At 35.9% G+C, this 15064-nt stretch overlaps 1 long non-coding RNA gene across 2 annotated transcripts in view; it reads left to right on the forward strand.

Annotated features, from left to right (window-relative positions):
- Positions 1-14719, forward strand: part of LOC121424352 — a 39371-nt gene extending 24652 nt beyond the window's left edge. For both annotated transcript variants that reach the window (XR_005971364.1, XR_005971363.1), the window contains one exon: positions 14282-14719. This is a non-coding gene — a long non-coding RNA (uncharacterized LOC121424352). The remainder of the gene's footprint in view (positions 1-14281) is intronic.
- The last annotated feature ends 345 nt before the right edge of the window (positions 14720-15064 follow it).

Genomic DNA, 15064 nt, shown 5'->3' on the forward strand with positions numbered 1-15064 from the left:
CATCAGTAGAGACAGCGATCCACCCTGTCCTGTGCTGTGGAAACACTGTTCAAGGGTGGTCACATGGCTCACGTTCAATAGCCAAGGATGACTTGAAATCATACTAATTTAAACCCTCGCAAAGAAAGTTTTTGCTTTCACAGAGGTGAAATAACATCGCAATGTGTCAATGATAATACTTGACCCTGGAAACATTTTGCTTTGAATGTTCCATTATAGAATACCAGCCCATTAAAACTGTAGCCATTGTTACATGGGATTGTTTGTTCCTTTGATGTGGACAATGTCTTTCTATCAATTAACAATACTGTTACCTTGGCCTTTGTTGTTGGATACAATGCACGTTTAACATCATGACCTATTAAAAATACACTGGAAGCTATCGTTTGCATTGAATATACAGAGAGTTAGTGCATTAGCTTCCCATAGAGCCTACATGGCTGACCTAGGAGTGGGTAACTTGCCAATTCGTCCACTGCCAACTCGTCTACTCACCACATAGTCTACCTTTAATAGTCTAATGCCATACCGTCCAACATTTCATCTAACAACCATTTGGTCCAACAGCCATTTGGTCCAATCATCATTTGGTGTCCACTCCCAACTCGTCTACTCCTCACATGGTCTACCCTTATTTAGTCTAATGCCATTTTGTCCATCAACATTTTGTCTAACAACCATTTGGTCCAACAGCCATTTGGTCCAATGACCATTTGGTCCAATCATCAATTCGTCTGATCACCAGTTGGTCTATGACAATTCTGTCTCATAACCAGTTGGTCTAATATTTGCTTTATTTTTATTCATTTTGCCCAGTTAACACTTTAGTCTAATTAGACCAAATGGTATATGGACTGAACGGTATATGGACTAAATGGCTATTGGACAAACTGGTCATTAGACAAAATGGTGAGCGGACGAAATGGCAGTTAGACCATGTGGATAGTGGACGAACTGATGGTAGACCAAATGATAGTAGACAAGTTGGCAAATGGACAAATTGGCATTGGACCAAATGAAAATAAACCCATGAGTATCCCCTATCATAGAAAAAACCTTGCAAACATGACTTGGTGATGACACTACTCTACAAAACATTTCTACCAATGTTTTCTGAAAGGAATTTAGCTTTCTTTCATCTTTTTCTTTTCTTTTTTCCCATCACGTCTATTTCAAATTAGCGATGACTGTTGCTTCAACATTGGGAGTCCATTGTAAGCAGGAGACTTTTAGCATATCAGTTGTTTCAATATTTATAGAACCATGTGTCATGGACCTAATCTGGAGAGATGTCAACAGAGATGGAAGTTTGTTTTTGTGATGTAATGCATCCAGATAATTGCTAGACAGACTTTCAATAAGCAGGGTTTGGGATAGTGTGAACGATGGAGGAAGAATGGAAAGAGGGATTGATGAAAGACAAAGGATGGAGATGAAAAAGAAGACATAAAACAGGATGAAACAAATTTATAAGAACAAACAAACAACACAAACATTGCTGTGAAATATCTATAGGCCAGCAGACATTGTAAATGCCATCAAACAATATTTTCTTGGAATATTGATATTCATCTTTGCTGTCCTTGACAAAAAAGTCACCAGACATGTTATTTCATGTACACATTGCATGAGTGAAAGTCTGTCAGTCATCATAAACTATTAAAAATTGGAAATTTCATAAGAAGTTATAACCCATGGCAACAGGGAAAAGATAATACAGGGGCCTTAGGGCAATGTCAATGTTGAACTGCTCAAAAGAGCCCTCAAATATCCCCAGTCATTGCAATTTGTACAGCTTTTCAAATGTTGGAGATGAAGGTAGTAATATGTCAAAAGTAGCCCCATATTAAAACAATGGTAAATTTTTTTGCCTGCATGGCGATTATGATGCCTAAATGTATATGACAGCACAAAATTGAAAGTTAAAATAATGTCATAATTCTGATATTTTTTGATAGAATCTCATTCAACCTTCACTGATACGTTTGTTTTATTCTGTTTTCACAAGTCAGGATGAACCTTCCCCTGTTTTACAGAGGCTTTATGATGCCTCAAGTTATGGCCATGAGCATTCCAACAACTCACAATATATGCAACACCTTTTATAGACTTGTTCAGTGTTCACAACCTGAAGCTAAACTTCAAAGGATTGATCCTTTACCTAATGGTCCATTTACAGCCATTGTCAATATTGACTTCTGGACCTTTTTATTCACCCACTCAAATACCTTTTCTTTTCTCTCTTAACTGCCATCTATTTACGAACCACCATGGCTTAATTTATTACAAAAGAAAGGCCCATAGCATTGTAGTGACTCTTATCTCAGACAATTAATACCACTAGGAATGGAGACTTGATGAGGAAGAAGTGTTCCATTTTTGAGAGGATGTTTTGGACTTGCTTCTGTTCCTTGATTGGGCCACACAGGCTTACTATAGATTTGACAGGTGAGAAAAGCTCTTTAGAGATTAAACATTATCAAAAACTTGAGAAAGATTTCCTCCATTTTTTGGTGAGTATACATGTAGACATATTTACATTTTGAGGGACTTCAGAAAGAAAGAAATGCACTGGAATCTTTCAGGTTCAATATTGGTACCTCGAGTTTTAACATGAGAAAATGTGGGCTTTGGTTTAAGTCACCACAGTAAATTTCAGCTTTATTATAAAGAAAAATGTGTAATTTCTGCTTTTATAAAGGGGCTTCATGAGAGTATGTGAAAAAATTGCATTTCACACATTGGAACATCGGACACATCTTGTGAAAATGGGGGGGGGGGGGGGTGAATATAGCATGCAACCTGAATGGAAATTTTCAATGCAAATTGCAGAAATGTTTGTTTTGCATTGAGATATTTTTTGATGTATCAGCAGTTACTGCAAATTGTACAGTTCAATCAGGTCAAAAAATATCCAAATAGTTATATTTTACAAAATACAAACAAATGTTTATCAGATTTTGTCACTGCACTTTTCAGTATTTATCTTGTTTTATAATATTGGGCCACGTCTTCTGATGTTTGGGAAATGCCAACGATCACCTGAATATAGGTAGGGCATCCAGTAGATGGAAGCAGTCAATAAAGGAATAGACCCCTGAGGCTGTGCGTTCTTCACAACCCAGATACTATTGTCTTGACGGGATGTTTCACACCCATCAGAACAGGAAAAACTTCTATAATTTACAAGAGCTTTGTAAACAAATTTTCGGCATTACTCCTTTGTGTTTTAAGATCGCATGCTCGATCTGTAATGAAAATCACAATTTCTGACTTGTGATTTTCATTAGAAATCGAGCATGCGATCCTACAACACGTAGGAGTAATGCCGAAAATTTGTTTACAAATTATAATTCCCTCCTGTTAAAGCCTCTTATTTATTACAAGAGCTTATTTCATACCCGAGTAAACTTCTTTTTAATTGCTTTCTGTAAGAAAAATATGTATCCATAACATCTTTCTCTGTGCACAGCAATTAATGCACAAGACGCAAGCTTCTCAAAACACCATGAACAAACAACAACAACAACTACAATATTTGCTGATCATTTTTGCATATTTTTACCAGCCCATTTGCTTAGATACTAATGTATTTTGCTGAGATAGATTTAGTATCTCTTACGGAATACTTAAAAAGCAATTAGTGAAAAAAATGTTTTTTCCAATCCCCGAAAATATTCATTTGGAAACATTTATCTTTCTATTCATTTGCTTTCAAAATGCCATTAGCATGTGAAAGTTTTGTTATATTTTCCAAAGGACCTATTTTAGAAGTATGCTGTTTTGTACCTAGTTGTTTTATAGAATCATGTGGTAATATACCTTATGCATTGACGTCATCGTGTCTCCGCTGCCATCTTAGAAGCCTATGCCATTGCCTTGCATGTATTGGTGATCTGCAGCTGGGTAACTCTGACAACTCTGTACTTGTGTATTCCTATATATACTCTGAGGGAGGGCGCTATTTAATTATGACATCACATGTACAAAGTCTATACCAGGGCCCCATCTTACAAACAGTTACAATTGATCCAATCAATCTCAACTACAGTATATGGAAATCCACCAATGCCATCATTTTTTTCTGACAGGAAATTTGCACAATGTCCTTTGTAAGCAAAGAAAAGCAGACTGAATTTTCAAGAAAACAATGAATCTATGAATATATACGTTATTTTGAACAAATATGCATTGTAGATGCCAACATTGTTGACTTTCCATCGTTGTGGTTGATTGGATCAATTGTCACTCTTTGTAAGGCGGGCCCTGATCTTAAAAAAGGTATTTTCTAGATGGAAGGAGGTGTGAAAGTGGTGATGGGTAATTCTCCATCTATTCTGATCTATTTGGAGTTCTTCCCTCAGAGGATACATCTGTTGCTAAAGCTTTATTATTCCAGCACGATACCCTGCATGGAGGGTGTATGGAGATAAATAGTGAAGGTGATGAAAGAAGGAAGGGGCAATTGGAGAGGAAGGCAGGGAGGTAAAGGTGGAGAAGGGGGAGGGCAGAGGGGGGGGGGGGGGGGCGAGAAGTAGAGAAATAGAAGGGCTACTTCTTTTAACTTACCAGTCCCATTTGCCACAAAATATTACAAGTTTATATTGGACCTGATGGGGATTTCAAATTTTAGGGACTCTTTTTTTCAGTTTTCTGGGACTTTGGGATACAGTGGCAAATCCCCCCAAGCTCCAGTGTAATTCTTTTCCTTTTAAAAATGTACTCATTTAGAAAAAATGGCCAAAATTATTATATGCATTAAATTTCAAATTGACTTTAATAGCCTTTTGGGTCTTTATTTTTAATACCCCCTCTCCCCCCAATTCCAGATGTTCCAGCAAATAGCCAACCTGTACTATAAAAACACAACACAATCACCATTTCCATTAATGGACATAATAGCATTCTTACAGTCCCGGAAGTCATTGCCTGATTTAGCGCCCATCTGACGTCCCTACAGTTGACAATATACTTCTATGTACATTTGTAACAGCTGGTAGTTTCATTTAATTTGCGTTGTTCAACATGGGGGGGGGGGGGGAGCCTGTGGCGTAGGCAATGACAGTTATTGTGTAGTTACAAGAGTCAGGTCATCCCATGTCAAATGGCTTGTCAACGTATTGAATTAGAGATCCGTGTAAATCTGACTTGATGGATGTACAGGGCTTCGATTACAACTGTTTGAATAGGAAAAGAGATTATGATGTCCATGACACAATAAAGACCTATGTGCATTTTATGATCTCGTATTCTTCAGATTGAACAAGATTAGTGTATAGTGGTCAAATCTGTCTCTAGCAACTTCTAAAAATGCAACATCTTTTTTCTCTTGTTCAATTTTAGTGGACTTTAAAGCAAATCTACATATAGGTACTGTTGACTCTCCATTAAAAAAATCTATTTCATCATGTATATTGAAGAGCATTGTTTTGGTATTGCATATTCCTTTCCTGCTGATTATAAGATTCATGCTAATAGTATTTAAATCCTCTCATTTTTAAAAACTGAAAAACCACATGTGAAAATTAAATTTTATATAATAATAGCAAGAAAGTGTATTTTTCAAAACTGTATTCATAGGATTTTTATTATTTTCATTAATTATGAAAACCAATACAGCTTTTAAAAATGTATTTTATGCTATATTTAATTTGCAAATATATTAGATATGAATTATGATAAAATTAAGTTTGTAAATCTATGGGAAATCTTTGAATGTAAAACTGTCGTAATATAATGAATACTTTGATTATGGGCATTGAAAGAATAGCAGATGCCTCCTTTTGTCTAATTCAACTCAAAACCATTTTCCATTGTGGTTTGTAATGACCTTTAAAAAATGGCCATTCCGTAGGTGTTTTTGGCTCTGGACACAGTGCAAGGGGATATTCATTTAACGGAAGCCAGAGCGATAAATGGAGGAGCAGTTACAGATGAGTTTCAAATTTGCGATTCAGATGATGCCGCAGCATCAGAGATGGTAGCGGTTGTGAGTTTATAGAGCGAGATCGTAGCTCGGAGACAAAATTGAATTGAAATTCATGAATTGTGGCTCAAATTTATCAACCTGACACTTGGACGTCCGCATTCCATCTTTCTCCATCGGAGGAAAGGATCGAGTTAAAGTCGTTGTCAGAATTTGTTTTTAGTGGAAGTTTACACCAGGCCTTTTTGGATTTATATTTTTTCTTTTGAAGGTGATCGATTGTATAATGGGGTGTCCAAACTTCGCAAAGTATGGACACACATGAAATTTGGACTCACTGCCATACTCAATCATATTGCAGACATCTGAACCATTCTTAGAAAGAATTTGACTCTTTGTCTATTCTGAACTATTGTTCCATACAATTGTTTTCTCAATATTTTTTCTGCATTATTTGAAAAATAACTTTGTTCCCTTTTTTTTAAAAACAGAATCCTTATTTTCCAGGTTGGGAGTTCTGACATTGGACTATTTATAAAATCAAACTGAAAAAAAAAACGTTTATGATAGGCTTTATCATTGCCACATTAAACAACATTTGTGTTCATTTATTTCTCCTATCAGTATATAAATTAATGTAGCTTTTGAACAATGGGTACCTGGCAGGAATTCATTCCTTGATATGCCATTGTGCTGTAAAAGGCTGTGCTAAAGCCAGGGTAATAATATCCAGGTCATTTGGAAGTGCCCCTGCTGAAACAGAATTAAAAAAAAGTAAATTTATACAAAAAGTTATACTTCAAATACTTTCATCTTCTGCTTTACTTTTATTGTATAAAAGGTTGGTTTGGGGGTTTGATAGAATAGTATAAGAAAGGGGAAATTGGTGCTTGATGCTTTGCAGATGAGAGAAACCACCAAACAATGTTGGAATGAAAGGGGAGATTGGATGTGGTATAAAATGAAGTAAAGAAAACCTTTTGGTCAATATTCTTGGCCAGATGTACCGGTATTGTGGTCTAATAATGTTGGGTTTGACGACATGTAATGTATAGCCACGTCTAGCCAAGCAGTATTTATGATCTTGGGAATAAAAGTTGTGACAGTGATGATGCATTTTTCCTTTCAAACTACATTGCTCATCATTGTAAAGTTGATAGATGGGAAGTTATATTTTCTCATATAAAGTACAACAAGGTTAAACCTCATTTGAATATTACAGAGTGGAAGAAATTTCAATGTTTAATTAACTGCCACTAGACAAATCTTATTTCTGTTCATTTTTTAATATCTTCTCATTTTCATTTTTTTAATTATATATATTGGTAATTCCTTTTATAAATAGGGTGGGTCCAAAATTGACAAGATGTCCATGTTGCTTCACTGTGGAGATCAATTCAGATGTGGCAATGTGTGGAAGTTCTCTAACCACAGAAATTCATGTTCAATTTTGACATCTTTTCTGGATTTATTTTTATGGTTCAAATCAGCTCTTCATAACCAGCGTTACATGGATATCACTATTAAATCATGTATCATTGGCAGTAGAAAGAATATCAGGTCTGAAATTGCAATATATCATGATTGTTCGTTGGAAACCTTAGTGGGACACCAAGCTTTTGCAGAAGTGATCAACGGAAGATATTTGTTTTTTTTAATGTTCTGGTGGGTGTTTCATAAAGCTGTTCGTAAGTTAAGAGAGACTTTAAGAACAACTGGTGATCCTTTCATTTGGTAAATGGTTAATATTCATTGATGATGATGGTGAAGCGCATTAGAAAGGTTCACCAGTCATTCTTAAAGTTGCTCTTAATTTACAAACAGCCTTATGAAATGCCCCCCATGGAATGATCCATGTGTAGATTGTATCAGGGTAGATGCTATTCATTAATAGTTCCCCTTTAAGAAGCATCTGAGATGGAAGGGGAGGGGGGGATGAGGTTTCTCTCAAATGACTAACAACCGAGGATGGGCAAGGAAAACCCATCACACATAACCAGATCAGACATACGGTCTGCTGGGACATGCTTCCAGTACAATTCCACCTCTGTCAGCCACCACTACCCACCTCCATTCTTAATAGTGTGGGACCAAGGGAATTGAAACTTCAGGATTCATATCATATCACTGGGTACTACTTTCATATGCCTTTCATTTACGACTGGGAACTGCTGCCCTCTGGGAGATCCGTACTTGACCTTTGACCTTCGGCAGAATCAAGAGGGTAGAAACAGTAAAAAAAGGTTCAAGGTCCATTGGATCTGGCAGTAAATCAACTGGAAGCTTCATATCCATTCTGGAAGAAGTTATCTCTCTAATGGAAGATGAATATCACCCAAGTGGAGGATAAAACTTAAAATGTGTGTGTATTCTTATTGAACAATGTAAATTTAAAGTTTCATCGACTGAGAAGGGAAGACATTAGTCTACAGGCACAGACCCTGATTGAGACTCTGATCAACAAGTGTGTCTCCATGCAAAGACTAGCACATACAAAACTTGCTGTTTCAATTCAGGGGCCTTCAGTATGTAAGGCATGAGTAGGCTGCAATTCAGACACTTAACTTGAGTAAAGGGTTTGCACAGCAGACTAGGAAGACATGGGTGTGGGCTTGAGTTGGTTTGTTGGCCTTTGTAGTAGTTACAATAGCACCCCCTCTCTATAAAATTTATTTTCAAATGAACAGAAGTTGGAGAAATAAATAGCCCTCCTCCTACAAAGAATATTTGATTTTCTAGGCTGGGATGGGGCCCAGCAAACAACTCGACCCCCCCCCAAAAGACCCACACCCAGGTTACATCTTCACTTCATCTCGAGGCCTATCCGGTTATACACAAGGTATAAGACCCTTTTTTTTCTTGTGTGAAAAATGAAACAAAATGATGTAGACACAATCTGACCTGGGTCAAAATAAAAAAAACACATCAACAATGCTTACAAATTATTTTGCCTTCAGTTGAAGCCTCACATTATATGATTGGAAGTCCTTTTTTATGAGTTCATTTTCATTGTATAGCTCGATCCTCAGGAAGTCATTACAGATAATTTCAAATTCAGCATTGAATTTTAAAATCCTTCTGTCCTTGCGTCAGGTAAAGCTCCAATTTATCCCAGTTTCATAAAATGCCCATTAGTTAGCTAAATGGTATAACGTCTAATTATCTTCTGACCGTTTATCCAAGAGCAATTAGCCGTTGCCCAGTTTAGGGGGAATAGTAATTATTATGACCCTGATTATCCAATGTTCATCTTTCCATTCACTGAATCTCAATCAAATCTAATGGTATTAATAGATACCATGGAATAGGTCAGTTTATATGGGACATTCTTTATTAAAACCAGGATAATATCATTGGTTCTGCATGGAGCTAGAGGGGTTACATATATTCTTTATTATTGGCCCATATCTGTTTGCTCAACTATGAAGTGCCAAATGCAGCAAATATTTTAACAGAATATATGTATTTTTTTTAATTCAGCAATTTTAGCATTCAAACTTGAAACTGTATGGCATAGAATAAAAAATGCAGATCTATACAAGGGAAATTACATTATTTGTACAATAATTTATTGTGGAGATTTACAGAATTATGTTTGTATTCTGTCAGGCTATCATTGTTTAATCATAATTCATCTGCTTTTTTACACATAAATCACAATTTTTGAGTATCGGATTGGGGTGGCTTTGGGAATAATAAGTTGCTGATGCATTTATTGAGGCCAGTGAGTAAGCTAGATTGAAATACAACGATAAATGCACCTTTTACTCTCAGAAAATAAACCTAGAAACAGGATAGATTCATTCTCACTTCACGGCACAGAGGGAGTTGGAAAATTACTTGCTTGTAAGTTTTCAGGACATTTAACCGAAAATGGCATTTTTTTTGCTCGTAAGAACTTTGCCGGTTGTATGTCTTGGGATGGAGCCGTTGTTATGAGTATAAATAGCCAAAAGGTACAGTGTAATTGGAAAGACAGGAAAGTGTTATTTGCATTGTGCTTCAAAAATTATGCATGCTGTTGCTCTCAAATGCCGTGGAAACCGGTAGTTTGCAAAGTTCTGTTCAATTCAGGTTTATGAAGCACGTATCTATTTTTTTGTTTGCCTGATTTAATTTTTTTTAGATATGAAATACTATATGATCATGATATACTTCTCTTATAATGATTAGGAATGAGAAATGTCACGAATTGGTATTTCATGAAATTCAGAATTAATAATCACTAAACCTGACAAATAAGATTGATTGAGATGAAAGATGATGAAAGTATGAATTATTCATTGGAGTATGGTTTACTGTTCGAAATGATGACAATTAATATATTCTTCTTATTCCCCAAAGAATTATGCCTAGTCTAGGTACCAGATTGCTAGCTTCCTTGACGTCATTAAAATATTAATAGATTATGTTGCTTTTATTCAGGGCAATTGTAAGTTTGATAATACACTAATGGGGTGTTGCAAGAAACTTGCGATCAATTGCAAGTCAATTTTTGGTCCCTATATCAACCATATGTCTTGCAGTTAATTGCAAATTAGTGATTGATTGCTCATTTGCTCCATGAAACAAGTTTAATATGATTTGCTACAGCTAACGTCGATCTATCAGTTGTAAATTTGCAACAGAATATTTGCAATTGATCGCAAATATTTTCTTGCAACACCCCCTGAGTCTCCTGGAAACTGTATATACTGTAGTACTAGTACACATTCAGGTCTATGCATTTGCACAAGTTAAAGAGAAATTCCAGTAGTTGCAGTAAACACTGATTTCATGAGAAAGCCTGTAAAACCAGGCTTAATTGTCAGTATATCATCGAGGATCTAGATCTGGTACAATTACATAAACTGAACTTTGTGAAATCTTGAAACCTACGCTGAAAAATGATCACACTGAAGATCACCAACACAGATAGGCACACGTGGGACAGTGTATTAATATTGCTGGAATAAAGACCCGACGGAAGTGACCGAATCCGCACTTATTTTGCTTATTTCTCAGCAATTACACAATTTCTTCCAGAATCCTTTGGCACATATTTTTTATTCATACAAACAGACACTTGGGTGGTCATTATATTAGATTCTGTAAAAAGTCATTTTGAGATAGTTACCAAAACTGGAATTTATCTTTAAGCAGTTTACCCCCCCATTAAAAAAAGCAAGTCTCTACTCTGATTACAGATATTTGAAACAGTGACAAGAAAATTAGCTTTTACCTTGCGAAGTGAAAAACAAGGCACACAATTTAACGACCTGAGAGAGAAATTCAAATATGCTTTCAATAATTGTTTTGCACACCCTGTGTGCCTACTTTACAATTCTTGCCATTATTTTCTGTCATTTCAATTTCAGTAGGGTTCTTTTGAAATTTCTCTGACCTTGTGTAAACAATATGCAATTAATTTTCCCAGTGAATTTGTCAGAATTTGTCTCAGTCTGTTCGGGAGTAGCGTTGTAGCATTGTTGGAATTTGTTCAAGCGTTGGTTTGTGTCAACCAGAACATAATAGTCTGTGAAAACTGACACAAACTGACTGCTTTCACATAGAATTTTTAGCATTCTAATGATGCGTTCTCATTTCTGAAGTCTGCAAATTTGCAGAGTTTGGGGATTTCATGAATTAAAAGCATGCATCAGCAACTGTTCTTAAAGCTTGTGTATAGTTTTGGTAAATCCACCAAAATGCACCTATCACTATTCCAATTCATTGCTAGCTAATATGAATGGATATGCCCTATAACAGTTATGATGTGGAGGATATGAAATGAAAATGTGTTTTACAGGAGAAATTTTGCGATTTTACATGGAAATTTGACTTGGTCGGGTCACCCGATCAAATTAAAATATCTGTGTGTTTTTGTCTTTCAATTAAATCCTATTCCAAATCATGGTATGGGCTGAAACTTTCAAGATATGTTCTTTGTCTGTAACTTTTGGATATCTAATCACTAAATTTATAAGATAAGTGCTTGAATGCCCATTTTTTTTATTTAAAACAAGCATCGCCGAGAGAGGGCGCTATATATCCAAGATTTGAATATTTGAAATTTTCTCAGAGAAATGCAGTTGGAAAAATATATAACGGTCTATACGCTTCAGTACGACTATCATATTAGATGATATTCGATTATCAATCACATTATTGACCCTTTACCAAAGCTATCCACAGGCTTTAAACACCTTTCAGACAGTGATTTGGAGGTGTTTTCTTTGTAATTGTTGCTTGACAATCATCTCAAAACACTCGTCTGAAAAGCCCTATCCCGTTTTTCACTCATTTATCAGATCATACTCAGCTGAGAAATATTTTAATTGCCTCTGTGTTTACTTTAAAAAAAGATAGTTTTGCCATAGTGGGTCATTTCATGTTTCTGTTCACACAAAGCAGGCCACCCATAGTCTCTATTATCAATTGCACTGTGTCTGTACTTTTAGAATTTGTTGTGCATGGATGCAGGCGCGTACGCAAGGGGGGGGGGGTTAGGGGGTTCAAACCCCCCTTTTCGTTTCCTTCTTTTTTTTGTTTTGTTTTTTGCTTGTCTCCCCAGAGGTCGGTCTGGTCAAGGAGTTATCGGGCAAGCGCCTGATAACTCCTTGGTCTGGTTACGGACAGTTCCCCTACCCAATAATGTATATGACAGCAATAATGAACAGAAACACAGAAAAATTTTTATTTCCGCATGTCGCCGACATGATCACGGTATCGCCATTAACAAGGCCATACATGATTATCATGATGTATACTTATGAATACACGTGAACCAAGACAAAGACATACGTTTTCTTACAAAATATGTTTTACCAATATGAAAACCAAAATGAAGGAAAACGCTAAAATGTCGGTTAGCTCGCTCTGCTCGCTCGTAATAATTTATGAAATTCCATAAGTATCTAGTCTCCTGTTCAAGGCCGTATTATGAGTGTTACGAATAGAAGGACATGTAGCATCGACTAATACTTGATTTACTAACAAACTATTGACAAGAAATGTATGTTTTGACGGGAAAACGCGAAAATTTCGGCTCGCTCACCCCGCTCGCTCGTAATCATTTATGAAATTTCTTAAGTTTCTAGTCTCTTGATCAAGGCCATATCATGAGACTTACGAGCAGAAGGACATGTATCATCAACTAATATGTAATCATTACCAACAAGCTATTGAGAAGAATTGTATGTTTTGACGGAAAAACGCAAACATTTCGGCTCGCTCGCTCCGCTCGCTCGTAATTATTCATGACATTTCTCAAGTTTCTAGTGTTCTGATCAAGGCCATATTATGAGTGCTACGATCCGAAGGACATGTAGCATCGACTATGATACCAACAAACTATTGACAAAAAGGTTATGTTTTCAACGCAAAAACGAGAACATTTCTGCTCGCTCGCGGGTCATGACCGCACTGTTACATACCCCATCCCCACTTAAATGTTATTGTCTTATTTGCAGCGCTGAAAAAAAAAAGAAAAAAAAAATCATCACCTCCCCCCGCTCATCACTTTTTAGAGACTGGGCGGGAGATTTAAAAAAAAAAAAATCAGCTTGAAAACCCCCCCCCCCTTTCAAAAATCCTGCGTACGCGCCTGCATGGATGTTGTTATGATGTTCATGTTCAACTTGGTAAAACTGTCATATAAATGATTTGGTATTAGATCACATGTGGGATGTGAACAGCTGTGAGAAATTAAATAGGTGCTCGAGGCTGAAATAACATGATTTAAAAGGAACACAGCAAAAACTGTGGTGTTAACCAGTGTACATGGAGGACCACACCAGTTATTTTACACCGATGTTAAATTGGTGGTGTTAGTTTTACACCTATAGGTGTTATTACAACACCTTTGGTTGTTACACTTACACTCTTTGGTGTTATGTTTAATCTCCAGGGTGTAACTTTAACACCTCAGGGTGTGGTCCTCTATTAACACCAATTGGTGTCAGTTTTAACACCGCAGTTTTTACTTGAATATCGGGAAATTACAGAAAAACAAAACATTGAAACTATCACCACTTTCGTATTTCACATCAGAGTTTGATGAAATTTCCAGCATTCAGCTTGTTTTTGTTTATTAAATAAAAATACTTGTTTTGTTGAGGTGGACTTGGCCTTAATCCTTTAGTCATCAACACCAAGTACTTTAGCTTGTAAGAAAAGTCAACAAAAACAACAGCAACATAATATTGCATCATATGTAAATTATGTGTAATGGAAACATTAAAAAAATGCTGTATTGTGTTCTTATATGTTAATAATAATAATGTTGAAATCAATTGACTTATTTTTACCAATATTTATCAAAGAAACTTCCTAGAATAATGGTACTATTTTTCATTTTAAACAATCTTTATTCAGACAAACACTGACTGCAGCTCAGAAACGAAAGACTATCAATAGTGAATGTTGGATTTTCTTTCAGGTAAGATGCATTTACTTTAGTTTTCTTCATTTAGACAATGGTTTAAGCTTTTTTCAGTTTTAGATTTCTTGTATAATTTGTTGTTCATCTTATTTTCTTCTATTACTTTTGATCACTATTTTAAATTTCTTAGACCAAATTAAATTCAATCTAAGTGCTTGGTATTATAGATGACACCACGATCAGATCAAGATTTTCTTATCAATAAGATTGATTTTCCACGTTATAAAATCTAGAGTTTGAATCTAATTGTGGCTATATATTGAGTTACTTTGTGAGATGTCATTTAATGGTTAAAATTCAAACACTGTTAAGTCATCATTTGGAACATTTAACATATTACTTAATAGTAAATTTCAATTACTTGTAAATATTGTGATTGTACACAAATAAATACTAATAAATCACAAAACATGATTAATAAAAAAAGAAAAAAATTAAGCATATTGCAGCAGTCAAGAACTTCTTCAAAAACACCTCAGCTTATGCCTGCCCTAATCTCCTTCAGAAGCAGAATTGATGGAGCTGTTATTCGCAAATCTTCCTATTTTGGGCTGACATGGGGTGGACAAAAGTCTTCTTCTAAATATTGACATTAGTCCCAGGCAAGCATTGTACATGTAAATGTAGGTGGACCTCAATTTATACAGGACAGCGGGGAATCAGTGTCACCCGAGTGCCAAAATCTATGCACATACCAGGCTCAATATAGATGATGA

This window comes from Lytechinus variegatus, chromosome 11 (assembly GCF_018143015.1).
Source record: "Lytechinus variegatus isolate NC3 chromosome 11, Lvar_3.0, whole genome shotgun sequence".
Taxonomy (NCBI): Eukaryota; Metazoa; Echinodermata; class Echinoidea; order Temnopleuroida; family Toxopneustidae; genus Lytechinus; species Lytechinus variegatus.